The sequence below is a fragment of the Zea mays genome, chromosome 5 (assembly GCF_902167145.1).
Source record: "Zea mays cultivar B73 chromosome 5, Zm-B73-REFERENCE-NAM-5.0, whole genome shotgun sequence".
Classification (NCBI taxonomy): Eukaryota; Viridiplantae; Streptophyta; class Magnoliopsida; order Poales; family Poaceae; genus Zea; species Zea mays.
Genome location: NC_050100.1, coordinates 12,575,413 through 12,591,399, shown reverse-complemented (window position 1 = coordinate 12,591,399; position 15,987 = coordinate 12,575,413). Strand labels below are relative to the sequence as shown.

The 15,987-nt window shown below is 44.1% G+C and overlaps 2 pseudogenes; both read left to right on the top strand.

Moving 5' to 3' along the window:
• Positions 1 to 299: 299 nt before the first annotated feature.
• Positions 300 to 1,531, top strand: LOC103625963 (ornithine carbamoyltransferase, chloroplastic-like; annotated as a pseudogene).
• A 171-nt stretch (positions 1,532 to 1,702) lies between these two features.
• LOC103628004 (lysosomal Pro-X carboxypeptidase-like) lies at positions 1,703 to 4,545 on the top strand (annotated as a pseudogene).
• The last annotated feature ends 11,442 nt before the right edge of the window (positions 4,546 to 15,987 follow it).

Sequence of the window (15,987 nt, the reverse complement as noted above, 5' to 3'; positions counted from 1 at the left end):
TGGCAGTTTTCTTTAGTGTTTTCTTGGTTTGTTTGTGTTCTATATGATATGAAGATCAAACTCGTTTTATCTGGATGTAAACAAATAATTGGTGTTTTGAGTTGATATCTTGCCTCGAGATCATGTTTGTTTAGTTGTCTGGGATATTGTTACTTTATGTTCATAGTTCATAATTTATCGCTGTCATTTGTCCTTCTCATATTGATGTTAGGTAGTTCCAGTTGGTTTTGATTCCTTTTGTTTCCATCCAAACATTGTCTCCTAACTTCTCATATGGTTTTGGTAGGATATTTTGGACTTGGCAAAATATGCATATGTACCTGTCATAAATGGTCTCACTGACTATAACCATCCATGCCAGATAATGGCTGATGCACTTACTATGCTTGAGCAGATTGGTCGTATTGAAAACACTAAGGTAGAATCATAACACTGAATTATCTGCGTTTGACCTGTGTCTAATTTTGAGTTTCTGGGTTGTAACCAATTGTCTTCTTCGATTGCGTTGTAGGTTGTCTATGTTGGAGATGGGAACAACATTGTGCACTCATGGCTGTTATTGGCTGATGTGCTTCCTTTTCACTTTGTATGTGCTTGTCCCAAGGGATTTGAGCCTGATGCACACATAGTGGAGATGGCCAGGGGTGCTGGAATCAGTAAGATTGAAATAACAAACAGTCCCAGGGAAGCAGTTAAGGGAGCAGACGTTGTGTACACAGATGTTTGGGCCAGTATGGGACAAAAGGAAGAAGTTGATTATAGAAAACAGAAGTTCCAGGGATTCACGGTATGTTTGTTTTTCACACTTTCTAGATTCTACGTGTACTCCAAGTACATATACATAGCATAAACCCGTGAGGCGATTGAGTTACAACTAGAGAAATTATCGTATATGTTCTGACCTTCATATGATTCAAGATACTGTCTTTATCTCAAATCATAATTGTGGTGTTCAAGTGGCAGTGAAACTGTACAAGCAACCGTTGTTCAATGTCTTATTTCTGTGTTTTTCAGTCGTAATTACAGCTTACATTGTTAGCCTTCAGCTAACACTACTATTTTTATCCTATATTGCAGGTGGATGAAACCCTGATGGAGATTGCTGGCCCATAGGCCTACCTTATGCACTGTTTGCTTGCAGAGAGAGGAGTGGAGGTGACTGATGGCGCCATTGAGGCTCCCAACTCAATCGTGTTCCCCCAGGTTGAGAATAGAATGCACGCTCAGAACGCCATCATGCTTCACGTGCTCGGTGCTTAACTCTCCTATTGCACACCAGTGACATGCTGCTCTTAGATTATTGGGCATTGCTGTCTTGCTGAAGCATTGAGGCTGTTTTGGCTTTAGGGCATATATGAGAGCTTAGTTCAGACAAACTGTTTAGTAAGGTGATAACGGTTCTTTAGGGTGGGAGTTTGTTGTGCTGTAAAGGTTTGGTAACCTGAATAAAAATAAACTTATGTGTTAGTTTCATTCGAGAATCGTGACAGTTTTAACTTTGAAAGGCACGTTTGGCCGAGACCCTGGATCAGTTTTGCTTGGCTCCATCCTTTCTTTCCTGCACCACTGCACCTGCCTTCTCTTTTTGCCGCATCAGGTTGGAGTTTGGAAGGGTGTGGTTGGAGTTCAGTGTGTTTGGTTGGTAGATAGAGGATGCATCGTATATCCTGTTGGAGCGGATGCATATTTCATAAAATCTGAGATGTTTGGTTGCTTATATGCCAAATCTGAAAGGCTGTCACACTTGAAAACATCTCAGACAAAGTGTAAGAGTGTCTTCGGTAGTTCCTCCTAAATTTCTCTTTCTATATCCCACTTTTGTGTCACATCGTTAACATTTCATCCTATTTTTTTTCATTTCTCACAACGGTTCTCTCTAAATATTTCTCTTACTATAACCATAAAATATCGTTTTCTATCCATACTTTTCATCCATTATAAATTTTTCCAACTAATAAATACTGACAACCACGTAGATGGGTCGGCTGCCGCTACCCTGCCTCTAGCAGTTCACTGTGCAACACGGTTAAGGACTGCTTGGGAACTTTGTTTCTCAAAACTACAGTTTAATGTATGCCATAACATAACTATGATATATTTTACATCAGTTCAACTCAACACCTGGTTGGAGACATAGTATTTTAGTCTCTACTACTACTTAAGATGCTACTGTAGGCGTACACAATCTTTTGGTGCACGGTTCTGTCGATACGCCATCAACGTGCACGTGGCCGTCAAGGAAGGTTGTCGCGCCGCGAATCCCCCACCCTCCTCCCCCTCTGCTCCCCGCCATCAACGTGCACGCGTCGCATCGAGCCGCAGATCCCCCACCCTCCTCCCCCTCTGCACGCCGCCCGTGGTTGGACCACTTCAGCTTTCCAGGGGTCGAGGACGAGGATGAGGCGGTAGTGTTCTTCCAGCAGCGGTACCTGGTAGGCCGCGACAGTGGATGGGCTGGACCCGGTGGCCCCATCTTCTTCTACTGCGGCAACGAGGGCGACATCGCCTGGTTCGCCGCCAACTCCGGCCTCATCTGGGATGCCGCCCCACGCTTCGCCGCCCGAGGCAATCGTTCTTCCGCGGCCTCACTCGTCTCGTACTCGTATCTCTTCTTTGTTTTAAAAACTTTCCGTTTGAAACGCTATATTGTTTATGGTGCGAGCGATGGTCGCTCGCTTGTGTGCTGCAGCATCGCTACTACAGAGAGTCCATGCCTTTCGGTAGCAAAGCCAAGGCGTACAGTGACTCCAAGTTCCCGACGTATCTCACAGCCGAGCAGGCGCTTGCTGACTTCGTTGTGCTGCTCACTGACCTCAAGAGGAACCTATCGGCAGAGGGTAGCCCCGTTGTGCTCTTTGGGGGCTCATATGGTGGAAGTAAGAGCCGTCTTCGACTCCATTATTTCAATGCCAACCTGCATTCCAATTTTATTTTCTTGGTTCTGATATGATAGTGGCTTAACACTCATTGTGATTGAAATTTGAATCATGTGCTGCTACTAATGTCATTGATTGTGTAGTGCTAGCTGCTTGGATGAGACTCAAATATCCCCATATTGCTATTGGGGTCTTGCATCATCAGCTCCGATCCTGCAGTTTGAGGACATTGTTCCTTCTACTATATTCTATGATCTCGTATCTGATGATTTTAGGGTGTGTATTTTACTGCCTTGTGCCTTTTTTGTTGTTTATATCATTCTTTATCAACCGTTCGACTAATCTGACACAATTTTTTTCTGTGTTGTGTTTAGAGGAAAAGTTTAGGCTGTTTTCTTACAATAAAAGACTCCTGGAAAGAATTAGATGACCAAGCAAACGAGCAAGATGGTCTTCTGAAACTAAGTAAAACGTTCCACCTTTGCCAATGGGTCATCTCCATAAACTATTCATTCTTTGCCTTTTACACTGAGCTCTTCTTAATAGTAGTTTGCATTTTTTGGCAGGACCCTGAAAACAAGTGGAGACCTTTCAGATTGGTTGAGCTCAGCGTACAGTTATCTGGCCATGGTGGATTACCCACTTCCATCAGAATTTCTCAGGCCTTTGCCAGCCAATCCTATTAAAGAAGTTAGTCCTTAAACATCAATTTCCATACATCGTACTGCACATTTCTGTGTATTCTTCTGCTCAAAGAGAAAGGACGGACCCAGTGCTGGCAGCTCCCACATCACTGGAGTATGGGGAAAGAATAACCGATTAAGCGAGGCAAGTCTTATCCCTGCATTTTTGCAGAGAGGCTGCATTGAACACAAAACCTTTGGCTTAGTGAAAAGGTTTCTCACCACTGTGTCAGACCTGTCCTTCATGTTTCTGCTGAAAACAATAATAAATAAGTAACTTTCAGTAACATTCCTGAATATGTTACTATTCCATTGCATTGTTCACAACATCATGTCCCAATAGGCCAATAATCGTGACATGTCAACATTGCAATCATGAGAACCGTGTTCTTGTGAGCTACCTTTTACATTATGTAGGCATCATGTGTTTTATTAATACTACGTACCATTGCTTACAAGATTGCCCTTTCTCTGTTTCAGGTATGCGGAAATATCGACAGTCAACCTAAGGGCATTGGTACTCTGGAACGTATATATGCAGGAGTAAATGTATATTACAATTATACTGACATTGTTGACTGCTTTGATCTAAATGATGATCCCCATGGAATGGGTGGATGGGACTGACAGGTCATGAAACAACAGTTTTTAATATGTTTCTATGCAATGGTTTCCTTTGATAGGGTGTGCTACTATATTGTGTGCCTTATGGTTCATTCTTGCTTAAAACAGGCTTGTACCGAGATGGTAATGCCAATGTCTTACAGTGAATAGAGGAGCATGTATCCACCATATAAATTTTACTGTGCTTCCTATGATGAGGATTGCATCAAAAGCTATGGTGTCAAGCCAAGGCCTCAGTGGGTTACAACAGAATTTGGTGGGCATGTAAGCTATTGTCACGTTCAGGGGTTCCAGTACTATGATATCATTGAGCAAACAGGCTCTTTTGATTTTCTTCCCAGCTTGTTTATAATAACAATTAGGGTTTTTACAAATCAACGTATTTTATCATATTGATTCCGTAGCAAAGCACGGGCATATACCTAGTAAATAAATAATTACATTATAAGGAGACAACGGTCCATCAACCCAAAGTTGACTGGGAGACGACGACCTAGACCTCTCACGAACTTGTCACAGCATCCTCCATGCGCCACATCATGCGGTACCTGTTCTTGACCTGTGGGGGGGTGTGAGACAGCAAGAGTGAGCTCACATACGTTCATCGCTCAACAAGTTGTGGGGAATAATGTGCATGAACTCGCCAAAGGTGGGAGCTCATGTGAAGTGTAAGGCTTACCAAAGAGGATGGTTGAAGCTGAGCATTGCTTTTAAAGTTGGTCAAAATTTTATTAGCAATTACTGAGTATAAGTAAATACCAACCCAATTAAGTAGTAGAACAAAAGTAACAACCTCACCTGCGATGCAATGCATATGACAAATTGAGTTTAGGTTCCATAATTTAATCATGTGAGTGTCCGAGCTGCTCATGACCGTGAGCACGGCTAATATACCAGTTCTACACTCTGCAGAGGTTGCACATCTTTACCCACAAGTCATGTTACCCATCTGCCAAGAGACGGCCAATCCCATACACCTCTACCGAGGAGGCGAGACGGGGTAACACTACGAGGCCTTTACAAAGTTCCACTAGCTTCAGAAAACCCGCTACAGTTTATAGGAAGCTCCAATGCAGGAATCCCTCGCATGACCGCCATCACAGCAAAATCATCCCAAGGGCCTCCCTACACTGACCACTTCCCTACTGCCCTTGCCCCTTTCGGGTAAGGTAGTCATCCACTAGCTTTCCTAATTAACCAGCCAAGGGCGTCCCATTAAACCCTTGTGGTAGCACTGTTTTCCCGGGTGGTTCTCCATGTTCCAATTAACATAATGATCTTATCATGAACAGTAAATAACAACTGATAACAAAAGTGTAATCATGAATAATGTATCTCCATACCCAAAACCACATATAGCACTAGCAAGTACTACCTAGAAAGTTCAGTGGTAAACAAGGTATAAAGATAGACAAACTAGGGTATCCTATTGGGTCCCATCAAAATTAACCTATGCAGATCATTATGATTAATTAGAACATGAGTGGGTAAAAAGAAAGTGATCAAGGGCACAACTTGCCTGGGACTTGAGATTCCAGGTACCAACTTGCTCTTCAGGTGACTCGTGACCTCACGCTAGTCGTAGCAATACAAACAAACATTGTATAGGCAAAATTAGCATCACACCAAACATAAGAACAAATTGTATAAGAATATTCTATGCATCGCTACGAGATTGTGGGTTCGAGAAGCGCTAAAATCAGAGTTACAGTTAAGAAGTTATGGTACTCGGAAGATCCAGGTGGTTAAGTATAGAATAGACTAAGTGCAACATTTTAACCTATATTTCATGACAAAACAAGTTAACAGATGATAATAAATATTTTTGTGAAACTAATGCAACTAGAATGGATCAATTCGGAGCTAAAATGGATTTTCTAGGAATTACACAAGTTCTAGAATTATTTTTGTGCTAGGAAAGTATTTTCTATATTGTTTTTCCTATTAAGTCACTGGACTGCGCGCATAATATTCAGAGAGCTCGGGGGCTAATCCACAATTTTTCCGAGACTCAGTTTTCCCCCGCACTGGACGGCGGGTTTATTATGCAAACAATGGGGGGCTCTTTAGCAAAAGATCCCACCGAAGGGGTATCACATGTTGTGAGCCGTCCGATCACCACGCACGGCCCAGATTAAATCGCCGCTAAGTGAACCGGGATGCGATCCTGCCCGCTGGATCTGAGATCCATGGCCAGCCATCGCCCAAGCCCCCTACCATCTGATCCCATTTTGACGCTCCAAATCTAATGCGGCGAAGGGTTACGCGGTGTTTTAATCACAGCCGCCCAGGCCAGACCAACGGTCTACGTTCATCTTCCCCCGCCAACCAAGCAGGGACGCCTCCGTCGTGACCGCGCGATGGGGAAGAACGACCGTGCCACCAATCGGCCTCCCCCGAGCTTCACCATCAAATTAAACAGAGCTACACGAAGCTAGTCGGATGGTGAGAAGGTTGAGGTAGTCCTTACCAGCGATTGGGTCGTGATGGTCTCCACCCACGGAGTTGCGCGGATTGCGGTGACCGCGACGCGTCGATGAGAAATTAGAGATGACCAGAGAGACCGCGTGCCCGGAAGATGATACCGGAGGTTTCAATTCACGAAGGCGACCCGATTGGTAGCACGTCGAGACCCAAAACGAGACTGGACGTTGATGCCCGCGAAGATCGACCGCGGCGGTGCACTGCTTCTCCCTCACGGCTCTAATCGACCGTATACATGGCTAGGGGTTCCATGACTGGTTACTTATACGCCCCGAGAATCCGAACTGAGCGGGGCGAGCTTGTTGCGCGTATCGCGGTAGTCGCCCAGCTGCGGCGGGTTCGTTGGGATCACATTCCGCGCCGTGAAGAAGTCGTAGAAGACCGACCCGACGAGGCGGTCCCACATGTCATCGAGCGCGCGTCAACGAGGCGAAGCCGCACCGTGAGTGGGAGGCTGGGCAATGGGCCCATATGCCAGAGTGCGAGGGACGCGGGAGCGGGCAGACAACAGCTGATGCGTGGGACCCACTTGCCAGTGAATGGGAGCGCGCGAGGCAGCAGATTTGGGCCGCGCGGTGAACAGCTAGGGGAGTGGGCTGGCAGTGGTTTGGGCCCAACAGGCATAGGTAGGTTTTCTTTAGATTTGCCCTTTTCTTTTCTATCTTTCCATCATATTTCAAGAACCCAAATTCTAGTTTTCATACTTTAGAGACTGTTCCAAATATTTTATCCTATAAGGGTACGATTTTACCTACATAAGGACCTTTTCATTTAACTTTATAAATTGGTCTTTAATTGATTTATAAAAGAAAATACTTAAAATTATAATTCATGATTCTAAACTACTCAAATATTACCGAATTAAACTAGATCTTAGTACATTTTGTTGGTTTCAAAAATTAGGGTATTACATTTGGCGAGGCTCCCCGACGACCGGACGAGAGAAGTAACAAGGTCCACGTTGTTGTTGCTCTTCTTTTGTTGCATCACCTCACAGATGGTTGACGCTCGAACGTCGACCCCTTCGAAGAACAAGGCTGCCACTATGTGTCTCCCAACCCCGACCACCTCGACTTCGACTATCTTGGCATCCATGGCTATCATCTACATGGAGTATACACCAGTCTCTACCCTAGTCACAACACTTTCACCCTCATGACGCTGCAACTGTGGGGGGATTTCAACCCGTCGGCTTCTAACTTTGTCTTCTACTCCAGTCTCATCGTGTGTGGTGCCCCGTTGCGACTACGGGGATGTTAGATAGTGTGTTCGATGTGTAGATGGGCTGGCACCACGGTTGGGCTGTCAAGCCTTCACATTCTTACAGTAACCAACATCGACATATTGGAAGCCTCGATCTGCCACCTAGTGACAGATTTGAACAAATAGAGGAAGAAGTTAAAATAGACTCCAAGCCAGGTTGGCTAACTCCAACGTGGACTAGGCAAACATTTCAGGCTTGGCCGAACCGTTGGGAAAAAATCCCAGTGTCCTGTGTTCTTTTGTGTTGTGCTGCTCTTGTCTCTATTTTTGTTCATTGTCTCGTACTTATTGTTGTTTGCATTTCTCCTACTCTTATCTTTGGTATAAGTTGTTTGTGAAGTGCAAGCCTTTTTGGGACAAAGAACTTCATCTTGTTGCTACTACTCTACTAATTTGGATTCCGCTACATCCACCTCTACAAGTAGAGTAAGAAAAGTTCTAAGTTTTGAGTTAATTCTTATTCGCCTACTCACCTCTATAGGAGACATCTAGATCATGTTCTCGGGCAGAGAGAACTTTCAAAGAGGATATCCTATCAAGAGGTAGATCGGATAAACTAAAATAGTCAAGTAATTAGTATGTTATATTAATCAAGGAGTTTTTTTAAATACTGATTTAGGAAGTTATCTAGGTAATCTCTACTGTTGGAGACTTGTTCTCAAATGCTATGAGTTAAGAACAAGGCAACATAGAAAGATGTTAATCATTAAGGTCCTTCGTCCTCCGAAGCATTATTTCCCTTAGGATATAATGGTTTACGGACGAAGGTTATGAAGGACGTACCTTCATAAATTTATTAAACAATGACGGAGGATGGAGTATAAAGGATATAAAAGACAACATTAATAATTATGTATTATTATTATTAAGTATAAACAGAAATACCGCTGAGTTACAAGTGTACCTTCAATCGGAATGAGTTGACAATACAAGCGTGACGCAAAAAGCGAATGCCAAGTCAGCGTGAACGGTACGGGAGTACTGTTCACCTATTTATAGACACGGGACGCAGCCCGTACAAAATTACATTAATGCCCTTTACACTTGATAATAAACATATAGAACTCTGTCGAGGTCTTAATAGCCTTTTCATCCTTAAGTCGGTTTCAACTGCTGCTGTCTCGCTGAAGCTTTCCTGCTTGCACCTTCGGCGCTTCACCAACCTTCGTATTATTCTGGTCTACAGTGATGCCTGACTCGAGTCCGAAGATACCTGTTCACACATTATACTCCAGAAACACTATTAAATCCTGTTTTTGAGGACCTTCGGATGCCGAAGGTCCCCAACAGTAGCCCCTCGCAATATTAATTTGTTCAAAATAATAAATTTAGATTGCGATCTGGACGAAGGCTTTGCGCCGAAGGTCCGAAAAAACACCTTCCCTTTGCTAGAATAGCAATGTTCACTGACAAGCGGGGTCTTTCAATTTTCAACGCACTTGGCGTATAAATAGGGCCATACCGCAAACGCATTTGACACGCTCTCAGGCCAACTGCTTCCGCTTACTCAAGTTTCAGCTCTTGCGCACTACGATTTGCTTAAGCTTTTAGTTTTGAAGCTTCGGCTTTGAAAATAGTTTTTAGTGTCTCCGAAGATGTCCGAAGATAAGAAGGCTGCTGCTGAGACGAAACTAAGCCTCGACGAAGAGAAAAATTTGGGGTTTCTTATAGCGATGTCAAAGACCAACACAGAAAAAATCACCAAGGAGATTCTGGAAGGTTTGTCTGAGGATACTGGTGATAGTGACAGCTATGATGTGGACAGTGGTGGGGAAGACTCCGAAGATCGCCCCTGGCGACCAAGTCATGCGGTTTTCGGCAAATCAGCTATCAAAGAAAACCATCTTGCCAATATGAGGGGAAGATATTTCCGGGATCTGTCCATTGTGAGGGCGGACGAAGGGGAAAGGACTTGTCCACACCCTGAAGAGAATGAAGTTGTGGTGTACCGAAGCTTTTTGAAAGCTGGATTGCGATTCCCCTTGAGCAGCTTCGTCGTGGAGATGCTAAAAATCTTCGAAGTTTATCTGCACCAACTAACCCCCGAGGCAATCATAAGGCTAAATATCTTCGTTTGGGCCGTGAGAAGCCAAGGTCTGAAGCCTGACGCAAAAAGCTTCTGCAATATTCACGAATTATCATATGAAACAAAACCTTGGGGTAAGGAACAGTACCATAATAATTTTGGCTGCTATAGTTTCGTTTCCCGGTCCGGGTCAAGCTGCCCCGTGCCAACCTTTCGGAAGAGATGGCCCGGAGATTGGATGACAGAGTGGTTTTATGTGAAGAATGATCTGACAGTACGAGAAGATATCAAGGGTATAATCATGCGCCCTATTTGGCAAAGCTTCGGCCTTCGGAGACCGAAGGTTGAAATGAATGACGCTGTCGAAGAATGCCAGAGGGCCTTCGGCGTTATCTGTTCTTTTATTGGAACGAGAGACTTAGTACAAGAGCACATTGCCTTCAGGGTATGGCCGCTCGCAGAGAAATGGGAAATGCCACAAGAAACCGTAAAAGAGGCCGACGAAGGTGGACTTATCAGGTTGAAGTACACTTTTAAATTTGGGAATAAGTTTGTTGAGCCAGATGATGACTGGTTAAAAAGTATTGAAAATTTAAGTGATGAACTGCTTGGGGCTTATTCGAAGGCCGAAGACACTGCGATGTCAGCAGCCTTCGGAGGCCGAAAAAAGAAGAGGCTGAATCGGGTATTTGATGCAATCGGGTTTGTCTACCCTGACTATTGCTATCCCATTCGAAGGCAGAAGAGGAAAAACACAACCTCTGCAAAAGAAGAAGCTGCAACTGCTCCTAGCGAGCCAGAACCGAAAAGAAAGAAGTTAAAGGTCCTTACACATCGGCCGCGGTATATTGAACCAGCTTCGGTGCCTGAGTTTACCGGAGAAACTTCTTCGGCCACCGAAGCTAAAAAACCAATCGAGCCAACCTTGTTGCCAGAAGTCGCAGAAACGGCCGAAGTGCCAACAAAGATAGAATTAGAGCAATCAAAAATTTTGTTATCAGAAACGAAGGAGAAGGCCGAAGCGCCGTTCTCAGAAAAAATGGAAGAGGTAAAAGTAGCAACTGAGGGATCCAAAACATCAGAAGTTTTGAGTCCTGCGGCAAACATTGAGACAGTAAAAAATCCAAAAGTGCCAGCAGTGACTCCAAAAAGAAAGAGAATGGCTAATGTGCTAGATGTACTGGAAACGATCAAATCTTCAAGCACACCTCCAAAGAAGGCTGCTATTATTCCTGAAACAACAACTGAAATTTCTGGTACCGAAGCTCCAGAGCAAAAAACTGAAGCCGAAGCTAGGCCTTCAGAGCCCGCAAAGATAAAATCCTTGGAGAGTGAGGTAGAAAAAATAACAAAGCCAACTTTTGTTGAAGAAATCGGTGTCATTGCCCCCGAAGCATCCCCCAAAGTCCGTGATTATATTGTTCGTCATGCTTCGGGGAGAAAATTATCAGAAAAAGAAGAGCAAGAGGCCCAGCACTATGCCCGAAAACTGAAGTATCCAAAGGGGGCATTAATATTCAATGGCAGTGGAGAAGAAGACTTCTTGTATTGTCTCCCTGACAGCAAGGAGATTTCTGTCTGTCGGGAGATGAGCAAGAGCTTCGGATTCCCAACCTTAGAAGACGGGCTCTCGGTGCTGTCGAAGAATGATCTGGCCGACAGCCTGGCTTACAATAGCTTAAAGGTGCGACAAATGCAATCCTTGTATTTTTTGTTGAGTCAAAAAAAAAATTTGTTTGATTAATCCTACTGACACACACATATTTCTCTGCGCAGGGCCTGATACTTAGCAATGCCCTCAGGGCGCAGAAAGATGCTGAAGACGAAGGGTGTTCTATAGCCCTGAGCAACCTTCGTTCCGAAGTTATTGAACTGAGGAACGAAGGTCTTGAAAAAGATAAAATATTACACTCATTGATAAATAAAATAAAGGAAGACGAAGCTGCTTTCAAAGGTCAAGCTGAAGTTCAAAAACACGAAATTGAAGATCTTCGGAAACAACTGGCCAGAGCTAAGGAAGAACGCATGCTTGAAGAAACAAGGCGAGAACTCAGCGACCAATGGGCAGACCACCTAGAAGTAACTGTTGAAGAGCTTCGTTCGTCCAAAAAGAGATGCTACAATAAATCTATAGAGTGTGTTAAGAAGTTAAAAACTAGCTTCGCCAGAGTCGGCGCCTTCTCAAGCGAAGAAAACTTTACGAGAGGCAATCCCGAAGGTCCCATCGAGTGGATCGACCACGAAGCTGAAGCCTTCGAAGAAATTTTAAATAGTCGTGGAGATATATGTGCCTTCTCTGGCGCCAGAGGACTTGCCACCATCTTAGAGAAGAAAGGCTGTGAACATGTAAAAATTTTAGCACAATCCGAAGCTGCTTTGTCTTTTAAAGATGCAAGAGATCCTTCGGCCGAAGCTAGTATAATTGGTGGAAAATTTTTTACCGATATTTGGGATAATGGTGGCCGAGAAATGGCCGGGGAAATTATTAGAAGAAGTGAAAAGGGAATTCATGATGCTAGAGAAGTAGCTGAGGCTGCTGAAAGGAGCGCAGAGGCCGAAGGTCAATTAGGTATTAACTGATAGTTTTATTGTGTTGTAATCTTAGACTTTAAGATTTGTTTGCGATTTGTAATAGCACTGTATCCGTATCCTATCTTACTTCAGATCCTGCTAAAGCGTCTTCAGGCCCTCAGCCGAAAGAGACGACGAAATTAAAAAGATGGCTGAAGATATTATGGACGAAGTCGTCAATCGGCTCCTGAACGAGGCTGCCGAAGTCGTTTTGAGAGAAGATTAAGTATTTTTGTAAAACAAAAACTTCGGAAATGTAATATACTGTAACATTTGGTAACCACAAATGTAATATACCTATTTTTGTTAGTCAATTCTTTACGATGCATGAAACTTTACACGTACCGCTTTTGAGTCTTTGACGAAAAAACACCTTCCCTTCTTTTCATGCTTCGTGAAGAAGAATTTTTCATTGTCACAACAATATCCAATGTTCTGATGAATAATATCCAGGCTTCGTAAAAATATTTTCCGAAGCTACCCTTCCGAAGATCAATGATGTATCTTTTTGTGACTGATTTCTCTCTTTTTTCAAAACGTTCTTCCGTAGATTGATAATGTGTCCACCTCTTATGCCATGTGCAAAATGATGTATGATGCTTATGCTATGCGAAATGATGCGATGATGTTATGTTATGTGAGATGATGTTTACTCCGAAGATATATACGCATCCCTGCAATAAAACACAATCTTTTATAAGCCTCCCTTAGGAGCTTCTTCGCCTTTTACTTCAGCGGAATCAGCGCTTATTTTTCGCTGTAAGCCTCCCTTAGGAGCTTCTTCGCCTTTTACTTTCAGCGGTATTCGCGTTGACTTTTCGCGCTTCGCCTTTTACTTAGGCGGTATCAGCGTTGACTTTTCGCTGTATGCTCTGCATTCCCTTTGGAACGACTTTGGAGCAGAAAACTTACACTGCGCTCCCTTTGGAACGACTTTTTGTGACTTCGGTAAACTTATTCTGCGTTCCTTAGAACGACTTTTTGTTGCTTCGAAGAATTTTCGATAGTTCGAAGGTCGTCTTTGTCATCACGTCTTTGAATTTTAATCAATATATGCCTGTGAAGAAAGTATATTTTCCTTGTAGGAACCAACGAAACTAATTACATGAAACCTAAACAATGTCCTTTATTACAGAAAATAAAACTGAATGAAAAAAAATTGCTATTAAGGTAGGATATTCGTCAATAGATGTGCTTTGACTCTGGCACAGTGCTATTGACTGTACGAGCTTCGGACTGCTCTCTGAAGTCCCTCTGGTGTGGAGCATACTGGCTCCCTTCTGGCTGCTGGCCTTGTTGCAACGGAGGTGGAGGCGGAGGCTGTTGCCAGGAAGCTTGAGGCTGACTTGCCGAAGCGACAGAAAGTGCAGGATGATTGCCCACATATTCTCGGATGTAGGGCGAATGATACGAAGCTGTATGCATGACCTGTTTCGGCTGAGCTTGTTGTGCTGCTGCTTCAGCTATTTCCTTTTGCTTCTGAATAGTAACATGGCACATCCTGGTAGTATGGCCTTTGTTCTCACCGCAGAATAAGCAAAAGATTCTTCTTGGTTGATCGCCAAATCTTCCTCGAAAGCCCCTGGCGCCTCTGCCTCTTGGAGCTGGTGGTCGGAAGGAGCTTTGCTGTTGCCCCGAAGCCTGTGAGGAACATTGTGGCCTTTGCTGTTGGCTTCCTCTGTCATCATTTTGTGTAGAGTTATGAATTGACCTGACGTGTCTCGGGTAGAACCTCCCTCCGAAGCCCCTGGTCATTTCAGAAAACCTGAAAGCCTCCTCCCTTCTTTGGCGAAAATCATTATCGGCGCGAATGTACTCATCCATCTTCTGGAGCAGCTTCTCCAAAGTTTGAGGAGGCTTCCGAGCGAAGTACTGAGCTGACGGTCCTGGCCGAAGCCCCTTGATCATGGCCTCAATGACAATTTCATTGGGCACCGTTGGTGCCTGTGCCCTCAAACGCAAGAACCTTCGGACATACGCCTGAAGGTATTCTTCGTGATCTTGGGTGCACTGGAACAGAGCCTGAGCAGTGACCGGCTTCGTCTGAAATCCTTGGAAGCTAGTTAACAACAAGTCCTTCAGCTTCTGCCACGAAGTGATCGTTCCTGGTCGAAGGGAGGAATACCAGGTTTGAGCCACACTCCTGACAGCCATAACGAAAGATTTGGCCATGACTGAAGCATTGCCACCATACGAAGATACTGTTGCTTCGTAACTCATCAAAAACTGCTTCGGGTCTGAGTGGCCATCGAATACAGGAAGCTGGGGCGGCTTGTAGGACGGAGGCCAAGGTGTAGCCTGCAGCTCAGCGGACAGAGGAGAAGCATCATCAAAAACAAAATTCCCATGATGGAAATTGTCATACCAGTCATCTTCGTTGGGAAAACCCTCCTGATGAAGATCTTGGTGTTGAGGCCTTCGGTGCTGCTCATCCTGGGTGAGATGACGAACTTCTTCAGAGGCTTCGTCTATCTGCCTCTGCAGTTCAGCCAGCCTGGCCATCTTTTCTTTCTTCCTCTGTACTTGTTGATGAAGCATCTCCATATCTCTGATTTCTTGATCTATCTCGTCCTCTGGTGGTGTCGGGCTGACAGCCTTCCTTTTCTGGCTTCGGGCCTCCCGCAGGGAGACTGTCTCCTGATTGTGGTCCAGTGGTTGTAGAGCTGTAGTCCCAGTCGCTGAAGCCTTCTTCGGCGCCATGACGAAGGTTTATGATTGCCGAAAATGCTCAAAAAACTGAGTGGAAGTGGGTTCACCGGAGGTGGGCGCCAATGTTGGAGACTTGTTCTCAAATGCTATGAGTTAAGAACAAGGCAACATAGAAAGATGTTAATCATTAAGGTCCTTCGTCCTCCGAAGCATTATTTCCCTTAGGATATAATGGTTTACGGACGAAGGTTACGAAGGACGTACCTTCATAAATTTATTAAACAATGACGGAGGATGGAGTATAAAGGATATAAAAGAGAACATTAATAATTATGTATTATTATTATTAAGTATAAACAGAAATACCGCTGAGTTACAAGTGTACCTTCAATCGGAATGAGTTGACAATACAAGCGTGACGCAAAAAGCGAATGCCAAGTCAGCGTGAACGGTACGGGAGTACTGTTCACCTATTTATAGACACGGGACGCAGCCCGTACAAAATTACATTAATGCCCTTTACACTTGATAATAAACATATAGAACTCTGTCGAGGTCTTAATAGCCTTTTCATCCTTAAGTCGGTTTCAACTGCTGCTGTCTCGCTGAAGCTTTCCTGCTTGCACCTTCGGCGCTTCACCAACCTTCGTATTATTCTGGTCTATAGTGATGCCTGACTCGAGTCCGAAGATACCTGTTCACACATTATACTCCAGAAACACTATTAAATCCTGTTTTTGAGGACCTTCGGATGCCGAAGGTCCCCAACATCTACTATGTAAAACACCAATTTTCATGGTTCTACGTCCAA